The sequence below is a fragment of the Zalophus californianus genome, chromosome 15 (assembly GCF_009762305.2).
Source record: "Zalophus californianus isolate mZalCal1 chromosome 15, mZalCal1.pri.v2, whole genome shotgun sequence".
Taxonomy (NCBI): domain Eukaryota; kingdom Metazoa; phylum Chordata; class Mammalia; order Carnivora; family Otariidae; genus Zalophus; species Zalophus californianus.
Window position 1 is genome coordinate 622,492 of NC_045609.1, and position 26,124 is coordinate 648,615.

The following is a 26,124-nucleotide window of genomic DNA, read 5'->3' on the forward strand; positions in this document are numbered from 1 at the left end:
CTGTTGTTTTACGGTGGAATGTTCTGTAAATATCTATGAGGTCCAACTGGTCCAGTGTATCATTCAAAGCTCTTGTTTCCTTGTTGATTTTCTGCTTAGATGATCTGTCCATTGCTGAGAGTGGAGTATTGAGGTCTCCTACAATTAACGTATTGTTATCAGTATGACTCTTTATTTTGGTTAACAGTTGGCTTATGTAGATGGCTGCTCCCATGTTGGGGGTATAGATATTTACAGTTGTTAGATCTTCTTGTTGGACAGACCCTTTAAGTATAATAGAGTGTTCTTCTGTGTCTCTAATTACAGACTTTAGTTTAAAAATCTAATTTGTCTGATATAAGAATTGCTACCCCAGCTTTCTTTTGAGGTCCGCTGGTGTGGAAGATGGATCTCCATCTTTTTGCTTTCAGTCTGGATGTATCTTTAGGTTCCAAATGAGTCTCTTGTAAGCAGCATATGGATGGGTCCTGTCTTTTTATCCAGTCTGCAGCCCTGTGCCGTTTTATGGGAGCATTTAGGCCATTCACGTTGAGAGTGATTATTGAAAGATATGAATTAATTGTCATCATGTTACCTGTGAAGATGCTGTTTTTATAGATTGTCCCTGTAAATTTCTGTTGTATATCACTCTTGGGGTCTTTCTCCTTTTATAGAACCCCCCTTAATATTTCTTGCAGGGCTGGCTTAGTGGTCACATATTCTTTCAGTTTCTGCGAGTTGTGGAATCTCTGCATCTCTCCATCCACTCTGAATGAAAGCCTTGCCAGATAAAGTATTCTTGGCTGCGTGTTCTTCTCTTTTAGTACCCTGAATATGTCTTGCCAGGCCTTTCTGGCTTGCCAGGTCTCTGTGGATAGGTCTGACGTTATTCTGATGTTCCTCCCTCTGTACGTATGGAATCTCTTCCCCCAACTGCATTTAAGATGGTTTCCTTGGTTCTAAGATTTGCAAGTTTTACTATTTCATGCCGGGGTGTTGGCCTGTTTTCCTTGATCTTGGGAGGAGTCTTCTCTGCCTCTAGGACGCGAATGTTTGTTTCATTCTCCAGATTAGGGAAGTTCTCAGCTAGGATTTGCTCAAATACATCTTCTAGTCCTCTCTCTCTCTCCACTCCCTCTGGGATTCCAATTATTCTGACATTGGAATGCTTCATGGTGTCACTTATTTCTCTATTTTCATGGATTCTGAGTTGTGTTTCCCTGGCCTCCTCTTTTCCCTTTTTATCTATTATATTGTCTTCCAGGTCGCTTATTCGTTCTTCTGCCTCAGTTACCCTAGCTGTTAGATTGTCTAGATTGCATTGGATCTCATTGATACCATTTTTAAGTTCTGCCAATTCAGCTTTCATTTCTGCCCTTAGAGACTTTATGTTGCCATTAATTGATTTCTCCATTCTAGCCATTGTCTTCACAATTGCTCGCCTGAATTCCATCTCCGACATCTTGGTTATATCTGCATCCATTTGTAAATCTGCAGCATAAGTCATAATCTCTGAGTCTTTTCTATTTTGGGGGCTCCTCCTCTTAGTCATTCTGTTGATGGGTGTTTGAGGGAATGTATGGAGTCCAAATTATTGACCAGAACCCAAGCAAGATGCACCTATTTTCTTGGAACCTTAGGGTTGCTGGCCTCTTGTTTTCCCAGCCTGTTTTCTGGGCAAGGGGCCTGCTGTGCTGTTACTCAGGCAACCCTGTAGGGGCAGAGTTGCCCTGCCCCCCGTGGTGGAGGATGGGCTCAGCGGGAATCAGTTTTGGGGGCTTTTGTTCTCTGGCAGCTTTCCCTGGTGGCTTTCCCTGTCTCTTCAGTGAGTCAGAGCAGAAGAGACCGTTTCCAACCCTCTGCCTCAGAGCAGAGAGACTGCAGTCTGTTCTTCACTGAGCTCTCCAGGCCACACCATCTCCGGTTCTGTCCGTGCTGCTATAAACTGCAGCGGCCTGGGTTGTGTGCCCCTCCGCAGCGCCCCCAGTCCTGCCTCCAGGTCGGGCCTGGTCTCTGCCCTTTGTGCTTCTAAAACCACCAGCCGCCCCCAGGTTGTACAGGCTACCCCACCGCTCCAGGTTTCCGCCCCGGGGGCTGCCCTAAAGTCCTTTCCCCGCTGCTACCGGTCTGCGAGTCTGTGCCCCATCCCCAACACGCGAGGCTGTTGCTCACCGGCGGTGTAGGATCCCCTCGGCCAGGCACCCTCCCGCTGCTGTTTATCCTCCAATATCTGCCCACGGAATCACGGCTCCTCGCTTCGTACCTTGAAACCAACCGCCTGCGATATTCTGTTTGTAGAGATTCAGGTCCTCTTACATCTCAGGCTGGTTTCGTGGGTGCTCAGAGTGGTCCGGTAGATATCCAGCTCAATTCCGGGGACCAGTTGGAATAGGGTCCACTCCTCCTCCTCCATCTTTCCTCAAAAATCCTCAAATGTTGTTTTTAAGTAACCTTGTTTTCCAGTGTAGGCTAGGAAATGCAGCTAGATTAGGTAAATAAATATCTATTCTCTAAAACATTTTTTAGTGGATGCTGATTTAGCACCACATTATTTCGCAGGAATCTTCATGCTTTTACCTATAATACTCAACAGCAAAACATTACATGCACAACTTTACACTAAAGCTTTTACCTGTTACTGTGTAAATATTTGATATTTATATTCAGAATAGTAATTGATGGTCTTGTTTTGCTTACAGGGATGTAATTCACTTCAAGTATTTTTGCTGACTTTATATATTGCAAGAGTATTATCTGAGTGCTTTATTACTAGCTTCAAAGTCAAAAGGCTCAATTTAAAGCTCTGGAGTATTAATTCGATGGACATTTTTTTTTTTTTTTACCCAAATTAGGGAACAGAAATGGCTTAAGATATAGTTAAAAGTTGGGGCCCCTGGGTGGCGTGGTCGGTTAAGTGTCTGGTTCTTGGTTTTGGCTCAGGTTGCAATCTCCGGGATTAAGCCTCTTATCAGGCTCTGCACTCAGTGTGGAGTCTGCTTGAGATTCTTTCTCCCTCTGCCCCCGATCCCCCCCTTTCTCTCTGTCAAATAAATAAACTTAAAGAAAGATGCTTAAAAGTTGTCCAATTATTTAGATATTTGTAGAGTAAGGACAGTATGACAGTAAGTCTTATGTGTCAGCTTGGCCAGGCTGTAGTACATGGTTGTTTAATCAGACACCAATTTCAGAGATGTGCTTAACATTTACAATCAGTGGACTTTAAGTAAGACAGGTTTCCCTCCATAATATGAATGAGCCTCATCCAGTTATTTGAAGACCTTAAGAGCAAAAACTGGGGTTTCCTAGAGAAGAAATTCTGCCTCAAAGCTGCAGCATCAAATTCTGCCTGACTTTCCAGCTTGCTGGACTGCCCTAAGGACTTGTGATTTTCTACCTCCATAATCATCTGAGCCAATTTCTTAAAATAAATCATATATATAGTATGTAATATATATAGTATCTAATAACATACAATATAGTAAAGATTACCTAATATAATAAAGGTGATGAGGTTGTTACTAACTTTCAAGTCTTGTTATAGTGAACATAATTATCCTTTAAATGTTTTGGTTATTATTCACAACTCTTATGGTTGTAAATAAAGAAAATCAAATTAACACATGGAAAAAAAAACAAATATGCAAAATTGTTGGTTCCTGCCACTGGGAAGGGTAGTGATGCAATTAGCCTTAGGGGCCCTTGAAACCAGGTGCGAGGTGAGTGAGGAGTCTCACTCCACTCACAGCCTTACTTTCCATGTATGTTCCACTTACTTTCTCACCTACAGGCCAACGTCATCCACATGGTAGGAGATGTTGCATCACGAATTCTTGAGCAGCACATCTCATAGCTCAATGAGTCCCTTTCCTTTTCCAGTGAGTGAGCCCTTGGCAGAGGACTTGAGTGGCTTAGCTTTAATCAGGTGCCATTCCCAGGACCCTTCAAATATCCAGAGGTGGGGCCATGTAAGTTTTTTGCGGCTACTGTAGAAATACAGATGGGAGAAGGGTAACATTTGGCTGACAAGACCAAACGATTCTTGAACCAGAATAAGAATTGGCTGATTTTGTTCAGGATTTGTGTGCAATAGTTCATAGATTGAACTTCATTTCTTCTGTGAGTTAGAGAAATGGTCCTAATCAGATAATAGCTGAATATGAATCACGTATGAACTATTCAATTGATTGAGCAGTTTTTAAATTAGGAACGAAATCATTAAAGGGACTTGGGTTTTATGTAGGTAGTTTGACAATAAACTTGTATACAAAATATCTCATCCAGCAGGGCAGGCATCTCAGCTTTGGCCTATGCGGGTTGATATGATAGAATAACTAGTATATTAAGAATCAAAAAACTTGAATCAGATTTCCTATTGTAGCTGAGTAATGCTATTCCAATAATGTAGTACTTTGTTTTCTTGAAGGTTGTAGAAAAATTGTCTAAAATTTTGATTTTTTTTACTCAAATATAAAGTTTATTATCCAGAGTTGGAGAAACTATAGGTGAGATAAATATAGTTATTTTAACCAAAAGGAGATTCTCTAATGGCACAACTTCTAATCAGTTAAAGAAATCATGAGTTGAAATATATTTTTAAATCTTATTTGTGCACATTTGGCTATGTGAAGAGAGAAAGCATCTTCTTGCCTTTCAGCTCTTTTGGCCATTTCCCGATCTGTCTCTTTTCTTTTCTTTTTTTTTTTTTTTAAGATTTTATTTATTTATTTGTCAGAGAGAGGGAGCAAGAGCACAAACAGGGGGAGTGACAGGCAGAAAAAGCAGCAGACTCCCCGCTGAGCAGGGAGCACGATGCATGACATGATCCCAGGACCCCAGGATCATGACCTGAGCTGAAGGCAGTTGCTTAACCATCTGAGCCACCCAGGCGCCCCTGACCTGTCTCTTGTCTTTGGAAGACTTTGCTTTTGCAGAGTTACCCTTCCTTATGGCTCAATATTGCTCACTCTACTTTGCCTCTTAAGCCATTACTTCTCTTCTCCACTATACCAAAGGGTAGGTATTGTTTCAAGAATGAAGTCAAGTTGAATTCTTCAGAGAGGTCAAGACACAAAGTAAGGGACATGTGTATTGAATTTGGATTTGCATGTGCTATTTTTTTGGCCTCAAATACCTCTTACCTTCTTATATGCCTAACAAATTTCTACTCATCTCTCAAGATGTGGGTCAGATATCAACTCCTTTTTATAATTTTATTACTTTGGGATGCACTTGTTTTCCTTTTCTGTGTGAGCTACTTGAGAACAGGATTTTCATCCTAGTGATTTTCTTATCCCCAGCCCTCTGTCCCAAACAGAGAACATTCAATGAATACTGAGGAGTGTTTAGTCTTTGTCTGCATCAGAGTCCCCTGCAAAGGCACAGAGATACGAGAGAATATGTAGTATAGTCAGGTACCTGCAAAGAGAATACAGTGGTTGGAGCCCACAGAGCTCAGACTGGTGTTGGAAAGATAAAACTGCTTGTAAGTCATATTCAAGAATTCAGACTTGAACCTGGAGGCTTTGGGGTAGGTTATACAGGGCAGTTACTTGGATAGCCAGTGTTGTGCCAGGATCATGCTGACACTAGTCAAATAAATCTGGCCCAGATTATTATGTTGGGATTGCAGATTCAAAATTAGTAGAAAAAGGCCTTTTGGCACACAAAATGTTTGTTGGACTCTCCCTTCTTCCTCTCATTGTATTGACTGAAAGTTGCTGGCTGTGGGAAATAGTCTGGGGGGTTATTATGTTTTAATATCTGATTTTATGTGAGTAAAATTACTTGCAGCAGCCAGGAATGGAAAGTATCAGAGGAAAGATATTTTAGAAAACACTGTACATCAATCTGGGAAAACTAAGATTGGTTGACAAGTCTGAAAAAGAGAAGGGAAAAACTTCGTCACCAAAACCAGTTGGAAATAAAATGCAGGAACATTAAGGAAGCTTGAACCTAGGAGAAGATAGATTACAAAATGAGGGGTGGTCGGGTATGTGTTGTCAGCTGCACGTTGTGGGAATATCCAGGCTGGCTTAAAGAAATTGGGTCAGGCCTGGGATATGTGAACGAGGGAATGGGTCACAAACATGGATGAGTTAAGTCATAATTACAATAGCTGACATAGGTTCTATGAAGCATAATTACCAGGTATTGTTATAGGCAAGGGTGACAAGCCTATAAGAGCTGAAAGAAAATAACGTGCTTATGCTCCCCCAAAACGTGATATAAACCAAGACCAAAATACTGACTGCTGATGTAATTCTCTCATTTATGAGGTAATCTTAAAATACTAGCACAATGCAAGATTGTAACTCTAGTCGGGTGCTTAGTCAAATATGTACATCCACTTGAGGTTGAAATATAACAGGCTACAAATGGACAATAATAGCAGCATGTTGCTTTTTCAGTTTTCATTCAGCAGCAAATGGGGAAAAACTGCTTTTGACGCTGTACATATCTGTGATGAGGCCTGTGGGCTACCTGTGATAACATACTGATACTCTACATCGGCACAGAGCCTTCACATCAACAGTACACATAAATTCTCAGTGCCAGCATCATTATTTACAATTTGCAGGGCAGAGGGGCCTGTACAACTGCCTGGGAGAAAGATAATTTTTATGACTTGGCCTGGATAGCACCTGCTTTAGTTCAGTTGGAGGATGAATTCCTTTCAACCCTATAGCTTGTCCTCATGACTCAGGTTCATTTTCTTGCTCCTGAAATTCTTCTCCTGATTAACATACTGAGGGGGGCATAGGAACTGCCTTTAGATCCCTCAGCACCTGCCTTTCAGTGAGTATGTTATAAATATAGAAGAGTGTGTATGCATAGACTTACGTACGTGTGTATGTATATATGTATAGAATGGCTTTCTTGAAATAAAGTACACACACCGTAGATTCACCCACTTAAGTGAATTTTAGTAATTCACAGAGTTGTACAGCTATCAGAATATGGTTACTTTTGAAATTGCCTTCAACTTTTTTCAGGTTCTAGAGTAGGGAAGATACATATAAATCTGGAAAAGTGAAAACAACAACAGCAATACCAGTAATCATAGTTTGAATCTGCCTGGTACTTTCAAATATATCACCTCACTTAAACACCCAACAACTAAGTAATACCTATAAGATAGGTATTAATTCAATTTAAAATGAAAAACACTTGTGCAGAATGGTAAAATGCTTTGAGGTTAAAATAATTGGCATATGCTAATGAAATATGTCAGACTGAGAGAGACAAATACCATTTGATTTCACTCATATGTGGAATCTAAAACAAGAATAAGTGAATAAACAGCAGAGTTAGGCCTATAAATAGAGATAATGAACTGATGGTTGCCAGAGGGGAGGGGGCGCTAAATATGTGAGGATGTGAAATACTGACTTCTAGTCATGGAATGAGGAAGTCATGGGAATAAAAGTCACAGCATAGGGCACACAGTCAGAGATACTGTAATAGCGTTTAATGGTTACATGGCAGCCACACTTTTGGTGAACACAGCATAGAGTTGTTGAATCACTATGTTGTACACCTGAAACTAATGTCATATTGTATGTCAACTATACTCAAAGAGGAAAAAAATTGGCAAAGCCGAGATTTGATCTAATGTCAGTGCAGTGCTACAATTCCTTATCCTGCTATATCAATGAATGTATTCATTTTGTGTGATACAATTCACTCTAGAATTTATTGGTCTAATATTTCCATCAGCATAATGCCTTCTGACTTCATTACTTTGTGTATGTCTTGTTCAATTGATCATTTAGTTTTTGTTTTGAATGACAGCTACTCTGCTTTTACTTCTACACATTATCTAAATAGTCTCATTTTACTTAGACTTTATTTCTAAGAACAAACACATTTCTCAGAGGACAGAGTTTTACCAAGGAAAGTTGAGAATAGAAGGGCCCATCTGAGGTAAAGCCCTGAAGTGCTGGCAGTGGTCTGTGAACTTACCAGATCACAAGCTTCACACACCTAGTGTGCCTGGTGAGTTCTATGAAAATGAGGAGAGCATATGCTCACAGCTTTTGCTGTTATCACAGTGTTACCCAAGGCCACATCCCCTCTCACCTGAAGCCTGGAAAAAAATCTGCCTGAAAGTTCTTTAGCATCCATTCCTCTGTACCAATTTGATATTTATGGTCAGTAATTTTCTTTGCCTCCTCTGGTCTCTACCTTGCTTCGTCTACTGAAATGTCCTCTTCTGTAGTTTTCCCAATCCCACCCTATGAATAACTCTCTTTTTTGGATTGTTATGTGTAAATAGAATGTGCAACAACTTAGAAAAGGTCATGCTCTTCTAAGGAGACTTGGGTTGTGATGATGGACAGCATATTAGTTTGAAAACAAAATGATGACCTTTGATATTTGTATTTATTTATAACATTTGATTAATTTTAAATTTAAATTAATACATGAGAGCTCTTAAAGAATAATTTGAGTACTGTTTCAGTAACTTCCATTCCTTTCATTAGTACTCCTCTGCCCTTTCTTCCACTTTCTTTTCTTTAGATCTTTTCATTATGGCCATGGAAATAACATTAGGTACTTTGTGCCAGGGATTATTGCACTTTCTTTGTTCAGTCAGGTGTGTTACTATTCAACAATACTAAGACACCTAACAATTGGAGCATATAGTCTTGAAACTCATTATTATGAGTCTCCTGGACATTAGATGTGTTTAAGTGCCTACAGAGGAGGCCATGAGGTCTCTGTCCATGAAGATCAAGGATACTCTTGTGAAGACCTTTATCTTCAGGGAAAACAAAGTAGACTAGCTTGATGTAAGAAGAATGAGCCAATGCAATAGGGAATCAATAACTTTAAATACAACAGTGTATACTAAATAGTCCTGAAGGGGGCAAAAACTTTTGCCAGAGCCATGAAGAAAGGAAAATATACATATAGCAAGGTTTATTTCACCAGAATATCTTTTTGATTTTTGGAGCATCTGACAGTATTCTTCAATCAAAGTGCAGTGTGTAGGAGATATTCTTCATTTTTTTTGAGATATTCCTCATTTCAGGGAGAGGGCTCTTGGAGCTCATTGAAAGAAAGTAGGGTGGTGGGGGAAGAGCCCAGTGTTAAGAGCAGGGGACCAGCCACCAAGAGGTCAGTTGCTCAAGAGCCAAGGGACTCGAAGAGTGGACGTTAGGAGCAGAAGTGCATCCTGGCTGTACAGATGCCAGAGCACTACATACTGTATGCTGAGCATGGAGAGAGAAGAGGGTAGAATCTGTCTCACATTATGCACCCTTTGAGTTAAAGAGGCCAGGCAATAGTGTCAGCATGGGTGGGAAGACAAGAGGGATGGGCCCATCATCATCCTTAACCAGTAACAGATCACACAAAGAATTTTGTATATACAGAGAAATGGGGGCAGGAGCATTAAAGAGAGTGGATTGATTGATTAGCCATTCATTTAGATGACAGGAAAATATAGTATGTTGTTACACTGACAGGAATAATCTGGTCAAGAGGGAAAACCCATTGATACAGGACAGCAAGGTTGGAGGGCACACAAGGGTAGAAGGTCAGAGGAGCATCAACAGTTCTTCCATTATAACAGGATGGAAAGCAGAGCAACATGGACACCTGTGTGAGAGGCCTCTGGGAACTTCAGAAACCTATTTGGAGGGGAGGCCCCCAAATCCTGTGAGTGGGGGTCCAAACGTAGAAAATATAATGTGGTTTTTGTGGTCGTATATTATGATCCATCATCCATCCATCCATCCATCCATCCACCCATCCATCTATCCATCCACCCACCCACCCATCCATCCATCCATCCATCCATCCGTCCATCCAAGAAAACTCTATGCTAGGCACTTTACCAGTTGGTGGTTGTATAAAAGTGAGCAAACTACAGACTGGCATAATTTGGCAAAACAGTTCTCATAGAACAGTCATGTTTAAAAAACTCTGGTAGATAAATTATTTTTACAACATATTGTTCAGTGTAAAATTAAACAGGTTTTATTAAGGATAGCATTGCTAAATGATAAACCAGGAATGAAAAGGGATTTGAAAAAGGGAATTATAGAAGATTCATAGAAAAAGCAAGTATCTTTATTACAGAGGGACATTGTCATTTTAAATTTTATAGCAATATTTTTTCACTAGGCATGTTTTAAGTATCTTCCTTTAAAAGATAAATATAATAAATACACTTTGAAAGTTGCGCTAATACAAGTTTAGGTGCTGTGTCAGTATCCTTTATCTGAATATGATGGGGAGGGAATGATGATCAAAGGTCTGAAGTAGAAGAAAGCATATTTGCAGATACTCTATATCATCTATTTATCTATCTGTCTATCTATCTATCTATCTATCTATCTATCTATCTATCTATCACACTGTTTCTCTTCTTTTCTAACCACCTTTCCCCTTACAATTGCATGTAAAGCCAACAGGTCAGATAGCAGACCTATTTCCTGTTTTGTGTTGGCGTCAGAACACATGTGTGCATGTGTGAGCAGGGATAGAGAGCTTGATTCAGGCTGGGCTTTCTCCATGTTTGGGCTCTCTCCATGTTTCCCCCCCATTGTTGGAACTCAAAGGATTAAAAGATACCTTAATTAAGTTCCCTCACCCTTGAAGTAAAGAATGCACAGTTATTTTTTGTGCAGGTCACTGAGCATATGACACATTTTCCTCTGAGCCAGTCTAAATCTGAGCTGAAGTCTAAAATCCCCAACTCTATGGGAAATTTTAGTTTCCTCCCTAAAAATCAATTTGGCTTCTATCATGGTGGTACTGGGAGTGGTTGTACCAATGACTTCTTGATTTTACATAGATTTTGGTTTTAATGGCATTTTATAAGATTTTCAGTTCTTGGGGCGCCTGCGTGGCTCAGTCGTTAAGCGTCTGCCTTCAGCTCAGGTCATGATTCCAGGGTCCTGGGATCGAGCCCTGCATCGGGCTTCCTGCTCAGTGGGAAGCCTGCTTCTCCCTCTCCCACTGCCCCTGCTTGTGTTCCTTCTCTCGCTGTCTCTCTCTCCCCATCAAATAATAAATAAGCAAAAATCTTAAAAAAAAAAAAAAAAAGATTTGCAGCTCTTCGGCTCAATGCTATGGGTGCTTTTAGCATGAAGGAGTTCAGTCTACAGTGTTGCTTCAGATTGTGATTGAATATGGACCAAAGTAGGAGTTAAGGTTTTCATTGATAAATATGGCAGGTGCATCCAGGTAATTCTGGCCCCAACTCTGCTGTTAAAATTTATTTAATTAATTAATTAATTAATTAATTTATTTATTTATTTAAAGATTTTATTTATTTGCTTTTCCTTACTGATGCTGTGTGAAATGTAAAAAAAAAAATTGCTGATAATTTTGAAGTACAGTATGGTTGTACTGTGAGATAAGAAAACTAATATATATTTCAAGAGCTGAATATCTCATTATAAAAACATATAACATTATATAATTTTATAATTATAACATAAAAAACGTTCAGGATAGTTACTCATATTCACATTTTATTGGCCAAGAATCTGAGCTTAAAGAGTTTGTGATTTGCTCAAGTCTCATTCTGAGTTGTCAGTAAAATTGAGATTTAAACATGGTCTTTCTGGTCCCATGTCTGTGTCCTTTTTCAATTTATTATACTGTACTTATATATTTTAAAACATTATTTTAATTTTCTTGTTTTTCAGTGAATTGTCTGCAAAGAAATTTTCCTAGTATCTTTATTATGGGGCAGAATTAGAGTTCAGAGATAGTATTATAAACTTAGGTCCCATGTACCAGCTTGGGGTAAACATGAAATCCCATTTATATTAATAATATTTTCAGCATCTGCATACTTTTAAACTCTCCCTGGGAAAATATTCTCTTGTAGCATGGCCAGCCCATCTGGGATAATAATCTTCTAGTTTCCTGAGCCCAATATTTCACTCTTAAATTTTCCCTCCTATACATTGGAGTAGGTGCTACAGCTGCCATCTTATGAATATTTGCTTGTAAAAGGACCCCTGGCCAAGTTTTTGGCCAGAGCCTTGCTACTGCCAAGTAGAAAATAAGCAGGGACCCCTTCCATCTACCCCTAACACCACCGTCAGGGCTTCTTAGAACGTAGCTGTGAGAGAGAACATTTATACAATATTAAGTGTCCTTCACAGAAGAAGACTTGGAGAAAGAGAACCAGGGGACTTTGTTGCTGCCAGGGAGAACTGCTGTTGAAAAGAATCACCGTTGTACAGATGGAGATAGTGTCTGACATCTGCTGAGATGGGGTCTCTGCTGGCATCAGTGGTTTGAGTCGTGTAGGAAGGGGAAGGAAGAAAAAAGGTCACCCCTCGCCTAACCTCTTATTTTTAGTTACCTGAGAGGTATGGGTTTGAGGGTTTGAGGAACACTGTTGACTTCCTAGAAATTGTATAACTCTGTACTGTGTGAAATTGAATGGAAACGTCTTTAGTAAAGTAAAATTAAGGTTTAAAACAAGTAAAAAAGGTTCAGACTCAGTTAAGTTTGATCGACAGTCCTATAGGCATGACATCCCAGAAGTCACAGTTCTGTACTTAGTAGTCCAGCATCAGGGAGAGCCCTGGGCTTGCCATCAGTGCCAAGGTTTGGAGAGGAGAGCTTTGCAACCTCAGCAATATACTGAGTTTGTAATAGGCCCTGCGTGCTGGTGCTTCCCTTTCTTGGGAAGAGAGGGGAGGAGGCATCCCAGTCCTTTCCTGTGTGTAATGATTCCATTTTGGACTCTCTTAAGCTCTCAAAGAAGTTCTACAACATTGAACTCTGGGGGAAAAAAGGTGGTTTGGATATTACGATTACTTCTTTTATAAGAAATTGTTCATTTTTTAAGCAGAGTTTCCCACTGTTTCTCAAGCAGCAACCAGCAACAAATAACAAGCAACACAGGAAGAAGAAGTATATGTCAAGTTAAAAACTATGTCTGTTACACTTGTGTGTAATGCATTATCTGGCAGTAATACAGTCTTTCTGCAGATACTAGCATTTTGAAAATTATAAATAATTAAACTTTGTTGGGCACCTGGGTGACTCAGTTAACCATCTGACTCTTGATTTCAGCTCAGGTCATGATCTCAGGGTTGTGAGATCTAGCCCTGTTTTGGGCTCCACACTGGGCTGATTCAATAGCTATATTCAATAATAGCTAAGCCTTAAAGTATGCTGATATTTCATTTTAAAGAAACTGTAATTTTTTTCCTGAGTAACGATTGGTAATTTAGAAGGACTGTGGGAAATTAGAAAATTCAAAATTTTCAGTTGAGGAAAATAAATAATATATCTTTGATTCAACCTCAGGGAACCTAAAATATTTGTTTCTAATTAAATATATCACCATATTGAAGTTGAGCACCTTTGACAGTACAATATTGAGAATAGGTTATACTGTGATGGGCAATAAATTTTTTAAGATGCATTTTATCTTAACACATTAGGCCTTGATAATTAACAATTAATGCTTTTAAAAGCATACTTTAATTTTGTTGGTGCAATAAGTATAGATCCTAAAAGTCAGTTGTCTCATAAATTAAAATCCTTTTGCAACCCAGTGCTTGCTACTTAGTAGCAATATATAAGCTTTTCTATTAAGAAAGAAATGTTTATTTTCTTGGTCTTTGAGATATAAAGTGATTTTTCTTCTTCTGAAGCAAGTGAGTGGATGTGTGGTTTTATGTTCAGATCTGAGACTGCTGTGTTATCACCATCAGAGAGCTGGGAAAGCAGGTAAAACATCAGAGTCAGCCATATCCGTTGTATTATGTGGGAAGAAGTAGCAGCCAGAGCAGTTCAGTCATGGCCATGTAAAATATTGTGCAGGTGGGAATGAGGGATGAGAGTGATTCTTGCTAATTCATTGAATGTTGCTATTAATGTGGCTTTAATAAAATACAGAGGCAGAGAGAGTGCATTTGAGCTACTGCAGAGTGGGTAAGCATAGATTGACTTACAAGTCTTGTAGCTTAGTAAAGCTGTAGGAGAGGTGATTCAGAAGAGTTTTAGAACATTAGGAACTAAAAGGTAGACCACAGCTTGTTTATCCATTTACCTACTGAAAGACATTTGGATGATCCAGGCATTGACTCCCATTTTAAAGTGGCTTCTTCATACTTTTTTTTAAATTTTTTATTGTTATGTTAATCACCATATATTACATCATTTGTTTTGGTGTAGTGTTCCATGATTCATTGTTTGTTCATAACACCCAGTGCTCCATGCAGAATGTGCCCTCCTTAATACCCATCACCAGGCTAACCCATGCCCCTACCCTCCTCCCCTCTAGAAACCTCAGCTTGTTTTTCAGAGTCCATCGTCTCTCCTGGTTCGTCTCCCCCTCTGACTTACTCCCCTTCATTCTTCCTCTCCTGCTATCTTCTTCTTTTTCTTTTTTCTTAAAATATGTTGCGTTATTTGTTTCAGAAGTACAGCTCTGTGATTCAACAGTCTTACACAATTCACAGCGCTCACCGTAGCACATACCCTCCCCAATGTCTATTCCCAGCCACCCCATCCCTCCCACCCCTCACCACTCCAGCAACCCTCAGTTTGTTCCTGAGATTAAGAATTCCTCATATCAGTGAGGTCATATGATACATGTCTTTCTCTTCATACTAACCCTAGGCTTCTGAGGTTCATGGGCCTCCCATACCTCTGGGTTTCTTTACTGATGCAGTCAGTTAAGTTTACGTCTTTTGATCTATATGGCCCTTGAGAATTTAGGAACACTGCTTCCATTTCACCTGTTCTACAATGGCTGGTGTGCCATTGCCTTAGGTCATTTGTGAAATAGCCACAGTTGTTTTTTCAAAAGCCTACAGGCTCCCCCTACCAAACCCAGTCAAGTCTGCCATTAGACCCAACCATTTGGACTGCCCCATACCAATCTGTATGTGATAGAATAAATCTCGCTATCTCCCAGCATGCCTGGAAGCTCAGCCCCAGGGTGATAGGGAACTTTGACCTCGCTGTTCCTCTTTCCCTCTTCTCTCCACAATAAAAATGAGGCACAAGAGGAGAGCTTTGTGTTTTCCATCTCTACATTTCATATTTTCCTCCTTTGAATTCTGCGGGTATAGTAGAACTCTATAATCCTCTAGTCTGTCTCTATAAAGAGGGAATTAAATGTCTTTCAAATCTATTACTTTGCTGAGGATTCAACAGTTTTATATTGGAAAACAGAAACTGAATAGTAATTCTCCCTCTTCGAATTCTTGTTTGAACAATTCTTTCACTCCCTAACCATATCCATCAGGAGATAAATACTTGATTTACTGGGGAAAAGATTAAGTACATGAAATACAAGAGTAAGGCATATTCATATGGCTTAAAATATTTTTGTAATATAAACATGTGTATGAAGATTTTTATTGTGTATAAGGAGTTTTAGTAAAGCAATACACTGAAAACAATTTGAAATTCTTTTAAATGGAGAAGGAGAAAGATTGAACAGTTTTATTGCCTTCACCCTAAGGATTATCATTCATCTATTAAAAAGAATGAGGTAGAACTACATGTATGGAAGATGGACCTGTTATAAAAATTATGTAAACTATGGTTCCATTAAAAATTAAATTTTCTGCATAAGTGTATACATAATTCTTTGTTAGTGAAAATATAGAAAAACCATGGAACAAAAAACAGTCCAGCCTGTTAACTTAATTACAGTGGGATTGAAGGGGCTAAGGAATACCATTGACTTTCTAAAAATTTTATGCCTCTGTATTATGTAAAATTGAATTTAAATATTTGTTTATAATGAAGTAAAATTAAGTTTTAAAACAAAACAAAACAAAAAAAGAAAACAAAAGAAAGACCTGTTAGACATTGCTATGGACTGAATTTTGTCTCCCACATCTTTATGTTGAAGGTGTAACCATAGTGTGAAGTTATTTGGAGATGAGGCCTTTGGGAGGTAATTGGATTTAAGTGAGATCATGAGCATGTGGACTTCAGGATGGGATTGATTACTGCACTTGTAAGGAGGGACACCAAAGAGCTTTCTTCCTCTCTCTTTCTCTCTCTGTTATGAGAGAACACAAGAAGGTTGCTTTCTGCAATTCTACAAGAGCATCCTCACTGGGGAACTGAATTGGCCAGCATCTTGGTCTTAAGCCATCCCAACATCCAGAAATGAATTCCTGTTGTTTAAGCTACTCAGTCTGTGGTATTTTGTTATAGCATCCTGAGCGGATTTGAATATTAGTACTGAGAAATGGGGCAATGCTGTAACAAATACCTAAATGTGTGGAAGTGACTTTGGAAATAGGTAATGAAGAGTTTTGAAATGCATGCTATAAATATGGATGTTAAAGGTAATTCTGGCGAGATCTCAGACAGAAGTGAGGAACATGTTATTGGAAACTGGAGGAAAAATGGTCTTTGGTATAAAGTGGCAAAGAACTTGGTTGGCTAAATCATGTTCATGTTCTAATGTTTTGCTGGAGGTAGAATTTGTAGGCAATAAAATTGGATATTTAGCTGAGGACATTTCTAAACAAAATGTTAAAGGAGTCATTTGGTTCCTCCTAACTGCTTTTAGTAAAATACAAGAAGAAAAAAATGAACTGAAGAAGGAATCACTAAACAAAAAGGAACCAGAACTTAAAAAATAATTGGAATATATTCAATATATTTACATTGTGAAAAATGAGAAAGCGTGTTTTGGAAGACAGCACCAAGGATGTGGTTGGATTGTCACTTGATAAACAGATTATGGAATCATACCATCAGAAACACTGTGCATTTGAACTAAATGGGACAGAGATAGGATGAAATGAAGGAAGGCTGTCAGACTTCTTAGGTACAACAGGGCTGGGCCATAGAGCTATTTGGCTGTGATTGTGTGCTCTTCTTCAAGACAAGGGAAAAATGACCCAAGAAATTCAGAGATAATTGGAGCTGCCTCCTTGGTTTCAAAAATGTGTGTGTGTGTGTGTGTGTGTGTGTGTGTGTGTGTGTTATGAGAGAGAGAAAGAAAGAGGGAGAGGGAAGCTGTTTCAATTTCAATAGCTATGTAAGATGGTCACCACTTGGAATATTGGGTGGTGGGTTCCTTGGAACCTTAGGAGCTTGACCATAGTCTAGCAGAGCCTTCAGCAAACAACCCCTGCTCCAGTGGGTCTCGGAGTATAGCACAGAAACAAAGAGGATTATTTTCAAGCTTTAAGATCTAATAGAATTTACCTTGTTAAGTTTTGGACTTGCTTGAGACTTAATCAACCCTCCTTTCCTATTTTTCCATTTTGAAATAGAATTTCTGTCCCACCATTATATTTTAGAAGCACAAAACTTGTATTGTTTCACAAGTTCACCACTGGAGAGGAATTTTGCCTCATGGTGAATCATACCTGGACTCTCACTCATTTTACATGATTTAGGTTTTATTTAGATGAGACTTTGCGCTTTAGACTTCAGAGTTGATGCTGGAATGAGTTAAGACTTTTGTGGATATTGGGATGGAATGAATGTATTTTGCATGTGAGAAGGACATGAACTTGGGTCATCAGAGGCAGAATACTGTGGACTGAATTGTGTTCCTCAAAATTCATATGTTGATGCCTTAACCCCCAATGTAATGGCATTTGGAGATGCATTGGAAGATAATTAGGTTTAGATGAGGTCATGAGGGGGGAGCCTGTCATGATAGGATAAGTGCCTTTATAAGAAGACATACCAGCAAGGTCTCTTCCTCTTTCTTTCTGCCATGTGAGGACATGGTGAGAAGGTGGCCATCAGCAAGCCTGGAAGAGTGCCCTGACCAGGGAACCCAATCAGCTCTCATGTTGTCCTTGGTCTTCCCAGCCTCCAGAACTGTGATAAGAAATTCCTTTTGTTTTAGACATCTGCTCTATGGTATTTTGTTTTGGCAACTGAGTTAAGATAGATACATAAAAATATTATTGTACTGTATTTTTCTATTGATCATCTGGGGCTTTTGTTTTATTAAAAATGGTTTAGCTTATACTCTTATATATTCTCCAAATGTCCTTCATTACTTTAGTAATCAACACAGTATATTTTATTATGTTTTATAAGCAAGTTCCTTTTTAATAAAATGAAATCATACTATTATCTGAATTGCTCAGAGAAGGATCACATAGTCAGTGCCAGTATTAAGGATAAAATGTGAGAACCCAATCTTACTTCAATGTACTTTCCATCATAACATGCTTTTTCTTAAAAATTTATGTGCTGTCATTCTGCAATAGCAGGAAGTTTGCAATGATGGTATTTTGAAGGCAGTATGTTCTAAAATTTAGACATTAATTTCATGATAAAAAAATTGTTAAACAGTCTGTTTCCTTTCATAAAATACTGATAACCTCTTAAACAAGACCTAGAAATCCAAATGTGTAAAGAGTCTAAATACATGAGTATTACATTTCAAATCAATGAGAGCTATTGTGTGGCAAAGTGTATACGTATTTTTTTATGTTTTTTTGTATGTGGGTTTGTGTGTATGCTTATTAGGATTATGAATAGAAAGAAATGGAATGGCATAGAAGTTTCTTGATAACATAAAGGTAGGAACAGTGTTGTATGCCTGTGCTGTTGCATGAGCATCCAATTTTTCCTCATGATTTTTAGAACATGCAAAACTAACCCTCTTATTCTCCCACTTTAGTTATGGGATTGCTTTGTATCACTGTATTTCTTCTTTACTTTCCAAATTATAACTGACATGTCTGTACTTTCATACATACATAAATTTGGGAAAATCAAGCCTAGATAATCTCATAAGTTTGGTACTAAAATTCAATAGACAACAGAACCAGACTTGAATGTACAGTTATGCCTCTTTCTTTGCTACACCAGCTTTCTTTTGATGTCCGTTAGCATGATAAATGGTTCTTCACCCTTCACTTTCTTTTTTTTTTTAAAGATTTTATTTATTTATTTGACAGAGAGAGAGATAGCTAGAGAGGGAACACGAGCAGGGGGAGTGGGAGAGGGAGAAGCAGGTTCCCAGCCAAGCAGGGAGACTGATGTAGGGCTCGATCCCAGGACCCTGGGATCATGACCTGAGCCAAAGGCAGACGCTTAACGACTGAGCCACCCAGGCGCCCCTCCACCCCCTCACTTTCAATCTGGAGGTATTTTGGGGTCTAAAATGAGTCTCTTGTAGGCAGCATATCAAAGGGTCTTGTTTTTTTATCCAATCTGATCCCTTGTGTCATTTGGAGCCTTTAGTCCATTTGCATTCAGAGTAATTATTGAAATATATGAATTTAGTGCCATTGTTTTACCTGTAAACTCATTGTTTCTGAATATTATCTCTGTTCCTTTCTAGTCTGTGTTAGTTTTGGGCTCTCCCTTCCCTTAAAAGTTCTCTTTTAATATTTCTTGCAGGGCTGGTTTAGTGATCACAAATTTTTTTAGTTTCTGTTTGTCCTGGCACCTCTTTATCTCTCCTCCTATTTTGAATGACAGCCTTGCTGGATAAAGTATTCTTGTCTGCATATTTAGCACCTTGAATGTATCATGCCCATCCTTTCTGGCCTGCCAGGTCTCTGTGGACATGTCTGCTGCCAGCCTTATGTAAACCTTGTAGGTTAAGGACCTCTTCTCCAGAGCTGCTTTCAGGATTTTTTCTTTGTCTCTGAGATTTGTAAGCTTCACTAGTATATGTTGAGGTGTTGACCTATTTTTATTGATTTGAAGGTGGTTCTCTGTGCCTCCTGGACTTGAATGTCTTTTTCAGTCCCCAGATTAGGGAAGCTCTCAGCTATAAATTGTTCAAATAATCCTTCTGCCCCCCTTCCTTTTTCTCTGGGACCCCAATAATTTTAATATTGTTTTGCTTTAGGGTATCACTGATCTCTCGAATTCTCCCCTCACAATCCAGTAGTTGTTTATCTCTTCTTTTCTCAGCTTCCTTATTCTCCATCATTTTGTCTTCTATTTCATGGACTTTCTCTTCTGCCTCATTTATCCTAGCAGTTAGAGCTTCCATTTTGTATTGCATCTCAGTAATAGCCTTTTTTATTTCATCCTGATTAGATTTTAGTTCTTTTATTTCTCTAGTAAGGGATTCTCTAGTGTCTTCTGTGCTTTTTTTCAAGCCCAGCTAGTATCTTTATAATTGTTGTTTTGAATTCTATTTCCAACATCTTACTTATATCCATATTTATTAAATCCCTGGTAGTGAGTACTGCTTCTTGTCCTCTTTTGTGGGGTGAGTTCTTCCATCTTGTCATTATGTCCAGAATAGATGAAATAGAGGGAAAATACAAAAATAGCAACAAGGACACCAGAAAAATATATACTACACAAATCAGGAGAGAACAGAAAGCAAAAAGAAAAGAAAAGGAAAAAAAGAAAAAATGAGAATAAAATCAAACAAGTTGAACAAAACAATAAACTAGATCCTGGGTATATTTTGGTCTGTTTGTTGGAAGAAACTAGATTCCAAAATATGAAAGAAAGCAACACACACACACACAAATGAAGTTGGATACAATGAAAGGAAACCAAAAATTAAAAAATATATATAAAATGTAAGTACAAAAATGAAAATTAAAAAATACTTAAAAAAGAATTGAGAAACAAGGCAGAGGATCATAGGGGAAGGGAGGGACAAATGAAACAAGACAAAACCAGAGAGGGAGACAAACCATAAGAGACTCTTTATCTCAGGAAACAAATTGAGGGTTGCTGGAGTGGAGGGGGGTGGGAGGGTTTGGGTGGCTGGGTGATGGACATTGGGGAGGGTATGTGCTATGGTGAGCGCTGTGAACTGTGTAAGACTGATGAATCACAGAATTGTACCCCTGAAACAAATAATACATTATATGTTAATTAAAAAAATAAAGGGATTATGGGTTAAAGTGCAAAAAATTGGTAATAACTAAAAAAGGAAAATGAAATATGAAACTGAAGGACTAAAGAATAATAAGAAAAAGCCATGAATGCTATTTATTTCTTTCCCTAAGAGCTGGAGTTTTGCAGTTCTTTACGATCAGTAAACTTGGTATTTGCTGGAAGTTCCTGCTGGTCTTCTGGGGGCGGGGCCTGTTGTGCTGTTTCTCAGTTGTCTTTGCCTGGTGGAATTGCATCACCCTTGCCAGGCAGACAGGCACAGTATAAGCTGCTCCAGAGCTGGTGTGGGTGATGAAAATGGCAACACCCCAATCTCTAGCCCCAGAGCTGAAAGTTTGCACCCCCACTCTTTACTGAGCCCTCACAGAAAAGCAATGAATCACTCTTTTATCCCTGGTTTTCATCCAAACTTTGTGTTCACCCAGCCTGTGATGGAGAGATTTTATCTCAGGCAGGTGATCCTGTTTTGAGTCTCCAAACTTTAAGGACTTCTGTGGTGCAAACCCAGGCCATTCCTCCTTGGGAAATTCCTCCCCACTTCTGCCTTTTGCTGGGCCTCTGGTGGGAGAGCAGTCGCCTGACTGTGCTGCCCATAGTGCCTTATGGCAACACCAAGCAGAAAGTGGGCGCCTGGGCTTGCTGTTTTCAGATGGCTTTCGCACCAATGCTTGGGAATTCTGCACTCAGGCACCGCCATTCTTTTTGTTACCTCCGAGATCCTGAGACCATGCTTTCCCAGCTGGGATTCCACCCTGCTTCACCTCCTGGGCTCCTTTCAGGCAAACCTCTAAAAGTTCTGATTTTGTGCTCTGCTGCTTATAACACTTTGTGGTACCGACTTACAGAGGCTACCTCCCCCTGTGGTTTATCTTCCTATACCTCTCCTTGGATTCACGTCTCCCTACCTCCTACCTTGCAAAAAGGTATTGCAAATTCTGTTTGTAGAATTGTAGCAGTTCTTTTCTCAGATTTCCAGTTGATTTTGCAGGTGTTCAGAATGATTTTATAAATATCTAGCCAAATTCCAGGGACCAGATGAAATTAGGGTCCCCTCCTGCTCCTCCACCATCTTAATGGTCTCCTATATCTCCAAATCCTTACAAGTCTCATTTCATAGAAATAAGTGTTTGTGCGTGTCTTCCTTACAAACTAAGATATCCTCATTTTACAAAAGTAAATGTCAGCGTACCATTCATTTGGGAGAAAATAGCAAACTTTTATATTTAATTTATTTGGGGATTATGTATTACACTTGATTTGCTATAATTGGCTTATATTATTGCTTGTTTCTAAATGTTGTTTTCTATTATGATCACATTTATGTAATAGATGTATGACAAAGAAAACTTACCTGGGTCCATGTCTTTGATCCCACTGATTATATTTCCAGGCAAGACTATAGAAAAATTATTAGTTTCAACTCGTATATTTATGTAAGGCATTAGAATCAGACTAATTAAGTATACAGCAAGGCACTTAATTGTTTTCAAATGTTGTAGCTAAAGATAAAATTAGAATTAAGATAGGTAAATTTGCAGAAGTAATGGCCAAATATCTATTGTTTTCTATAGACTGCATAATTCAGTATCTTCTTTGCCTTCTGTGAAATATAACCTTTTCTGACAAACTGTATGATACTATTATTTTTCTTATTATTGGCACTGAGTCCTTCTCAAAGACTAGTCTGGCATAGTATGCTAAATCATGAGTTAGAGGTAATCACTTGATTAGTTTGGTTAGCATTATGCAGAAATATATTGCATTTAATATAAATGCAATTTTATATATTTGACATAATCTTGTAACTCTACATTTGAAGCTAGGCTAAACCACCCTTTTAAGGGATTGTCCTTTTCTCTGCAAAATGAGTTGTATTTAAATGTAAATTTAGTTTTATGAAACTTAGAAAATATAATTTTTAGACATGCAGAAATTTGAAAAAGATAATGAAATGAACTGCTAAAAAGAGCAGGAATAATCCTTCAAGTCTTAATTAACAAAAGGATATGTTAGTTCCAAAAATGTTATAGTTATGACAAATTCAGAAATAAGTTAATTATAATAAAGAAAAAGAGAAAAGGCATATCATTGTCAAATTCATGTGAAAGGAAGAAATTAACTGATTCAAAGTGGGGGAAACCTGCTGGTGGAAGTTTAAAAAGGTCTCTTTTGTAATATTATTCATTATTTCACAAATTTCTTTCTGAAGTCTGGAAATCCTGTAAGATAAGATAATGATAACTTTTATTTATTAGGTTAAAAATGACATTTTGTTAATGGTATGTTATACATATGAACTTTCTAAGGGAAGGGCTATATATGCTTGTTTATTACTTATGTGAGAAATACTACTGGTAGTCCTCAAAGAAAGTTCATAGTGCCAGTAATTGGAGCTAGCAAGAGTGTGAGATGTGAGGAAATATTTTTTGATGTTTCTGTAGACTTGGAGCTTTTTGAATAAATTTGCTGAAATCTTGGGAGGCTGGGCTAAGAACAAGATGTGGGAAGTTAATTCACAACTGTATAGTGAGAGAACTCCAGATAGATTTTCTTAACTCCAGAAGTATATACTTACCTGTCAAGGGAAGATAAGGCTCAGAATTTTGGAGACATCTGTAGGTCAGAAAAGCCAGAGACACTGGCTTTATCTGGTCCTTGAAGATATGTATTTATATCTCAAAAGTTTAGAGTGAGATTTTAAGATCCTTTTCATCCTGTCTCCAAAGAGCAAAGGTTTCTCTCCCTCCTTTCAAGGGATCAAGGGAGGTAATTGCCTCTTTCTCCTTTAGATAAGCTGATAAAAATCAATTTTCTCCAATCCTGCCCTGTAATATAGACTATAAAATTTGTGCGCGTAGGATATCTGACCTGGCTTTCATTGTATCACCTTCGGGGTAAGAATTTGGGTGTGAGGAATCATGTGGTCATTATTTTTAAGTGTACAGTGATCATCTGCTTTTGATCTAGAACACTTTGTATGGCATTCAGGATAAAATTAATAAATAAAGGTGAGTGTTAAAACCCCAACAAAGACAAGCAAAGAGCATATTTAAAAAAAGATGTGATAATTAATATCTAGATGGAGGATAGAGTCAGCAATATTGTTAATGTTAAATTTTGGAAAAGCCTTACTTTTAAACTTGTTATATATTATACAACCTTATCAAAACACCAGACTATTTATGGATGATACAGATTGCTAATATTTGGTTTATTTACCTGTAACTTAAATTGAATCACATAATCTGTTGTAATCATCAAAGACAATAAAGTAGATTCCTGCTGAAGTGATTTCTTTAGTTCCTATAGTTGTATTATGTATGTATATTTTTATTATAATTCCACCTTTATAAGGATTAATTATAGTATCTTTAATCTGATGTTATTTTCAGTTTGGAAAGACTTTGCCCTATAGCAACTGTATTTAATTTCTGAAAACAGTGGGAAACTTGTGTTTAGCCACTTTTTATTTATCTTTTATTATTTATTTTCATAAATAGTGGATCCAGTGTAGATCCTACTAGAAAGCAATACTCAAAAAAGCAACATCTCTAGTATTTCGTCTTTATTACCTGGCTTCTTGCTGACTTAATACTTATTGGCAGCTAGAAACAAGTATAATTTGAAGGTCTGACCCCTGTGGACTGAGGATTGGAAAAGTATGGTTTGCACTTTTCATGAAATCAGAAAAATCAATTTAAAATTACATTTTAAAAAGTTCAAACAGACGTTGCTTTAAATGCTGAAAAAAAAGGGACTTGAGTTTTTTTCTGTTGAAATAACTGCTGTTTGATGGAATTGTACAGGATTTAAAGATCATACAGCTAGAATGCAGTTTTACTTTTCAGTCCTGTGGTAAGAAATCCCACTAACAAAATATTTAAAGTTCATCTAAAATGTATAACTTCAAAGCATTCATATTGACCACAACATAGTTACCTAAGAAATATGTTATATGTACTTAATTAACAAGAAGTGTCTGTTGGCACTGAATGAAATGCCATGCATATATATTCACTGCCTGTGCTGTCCTACGTCTTATATCATTTTATATGGCAGAGATATGAATGTATACTTTTGCATTTATGAGAAATAAGTTAGAGCCAACAGCTGGTACCTCATAATTTCAATTTTCAAGACACTAGTATTGTATGGCACAGGATTTAATCACAATTCCTATAACTGAAGCTTTTCCCCTCTGAGTTAACTCTTCTGGTATGAAAAAAAATCTGTGGACTCTGCATTTACTAGGGCTTCTGGGAAATATTACAGATGAACAAATCCAATAAATAGATTTTTTGTGGAAGGATTTCAGGAGCATCTTTGAAATGATTATATTTCCTACTGTCCCACTTGACAGCCTGGGAAATGCATGACTACAATCACAGCATTTCTCTGAGCTTAAGACACTGAATATGTCTGCCAATGAGGTGGGACTTTTTTCTAAGATAAGTTGGGTTGAGACTTGGTTTAAAATAGTGGTTTGAACAAACACATTTATGCCTTTTCTCTCATGAAATCCCACTAAAGTGAGAGAAAAGTATTTTTAAGATGCTTATCTTGACAATGACAGAGTACAAGAAGAGAGAATAGCAATACAAATTTGGAAGTTCAGAAGGAGGATGTTGACTGTGATGATTTAGCATGTCTAAGAAAGTTGGATTCTAACCTGGCAGTCGGTAAAGTCGGATTGTGTACCCCATAGAATCCGCAAAGGGCCAGGAATTGCTAGAATTCAAGACCTATGTGAAGGCTGGATAAAGGTAGGACTGATGACAGGCGTATTGTTTTAAGGTCTGTTTACAAGACCCATATGCTCTCCCTACTCTGAAACCTAAATGACTGCAATGCTGTAGCCTGGCAAAGTTATAAAGATTTGTTATTGAGATTTATCTGAAGAGCATAAACAGGTCTCTAGGCTGAGAGCAAAAGGCAAAATGGAAGGTACAGGTTACATACTAGACATGGGGATAAAGTGAAAGTTTACATAGTGAATATGGAGACTCTATGTCCTTGCTCATTTGATTTCTAGAAAACTGGAAGTAAAGGTTATATCATCCAAATAGGATAATAAAATAATTTGGAATGGAGTATCTTATCACTTTAAGAAGAAAAGACTTAACAATGTTGAGATTGGAGTTCCCCAATGAATCAGAATATTTCAGCAAAGCTCATAATCAGGGGAGTCTGGGAAGATGGCAGAGTAAGAGGACCCTAAGCTCTCCTTCTCCTGTGGATAAAACTAGATAACACTCACATCAGTGTAAATAATTCAGGAAACAACCAAAGACTGGCAGAACAAACTCCACAACTAAAGGCAGAGAAGACACCACAATGAAA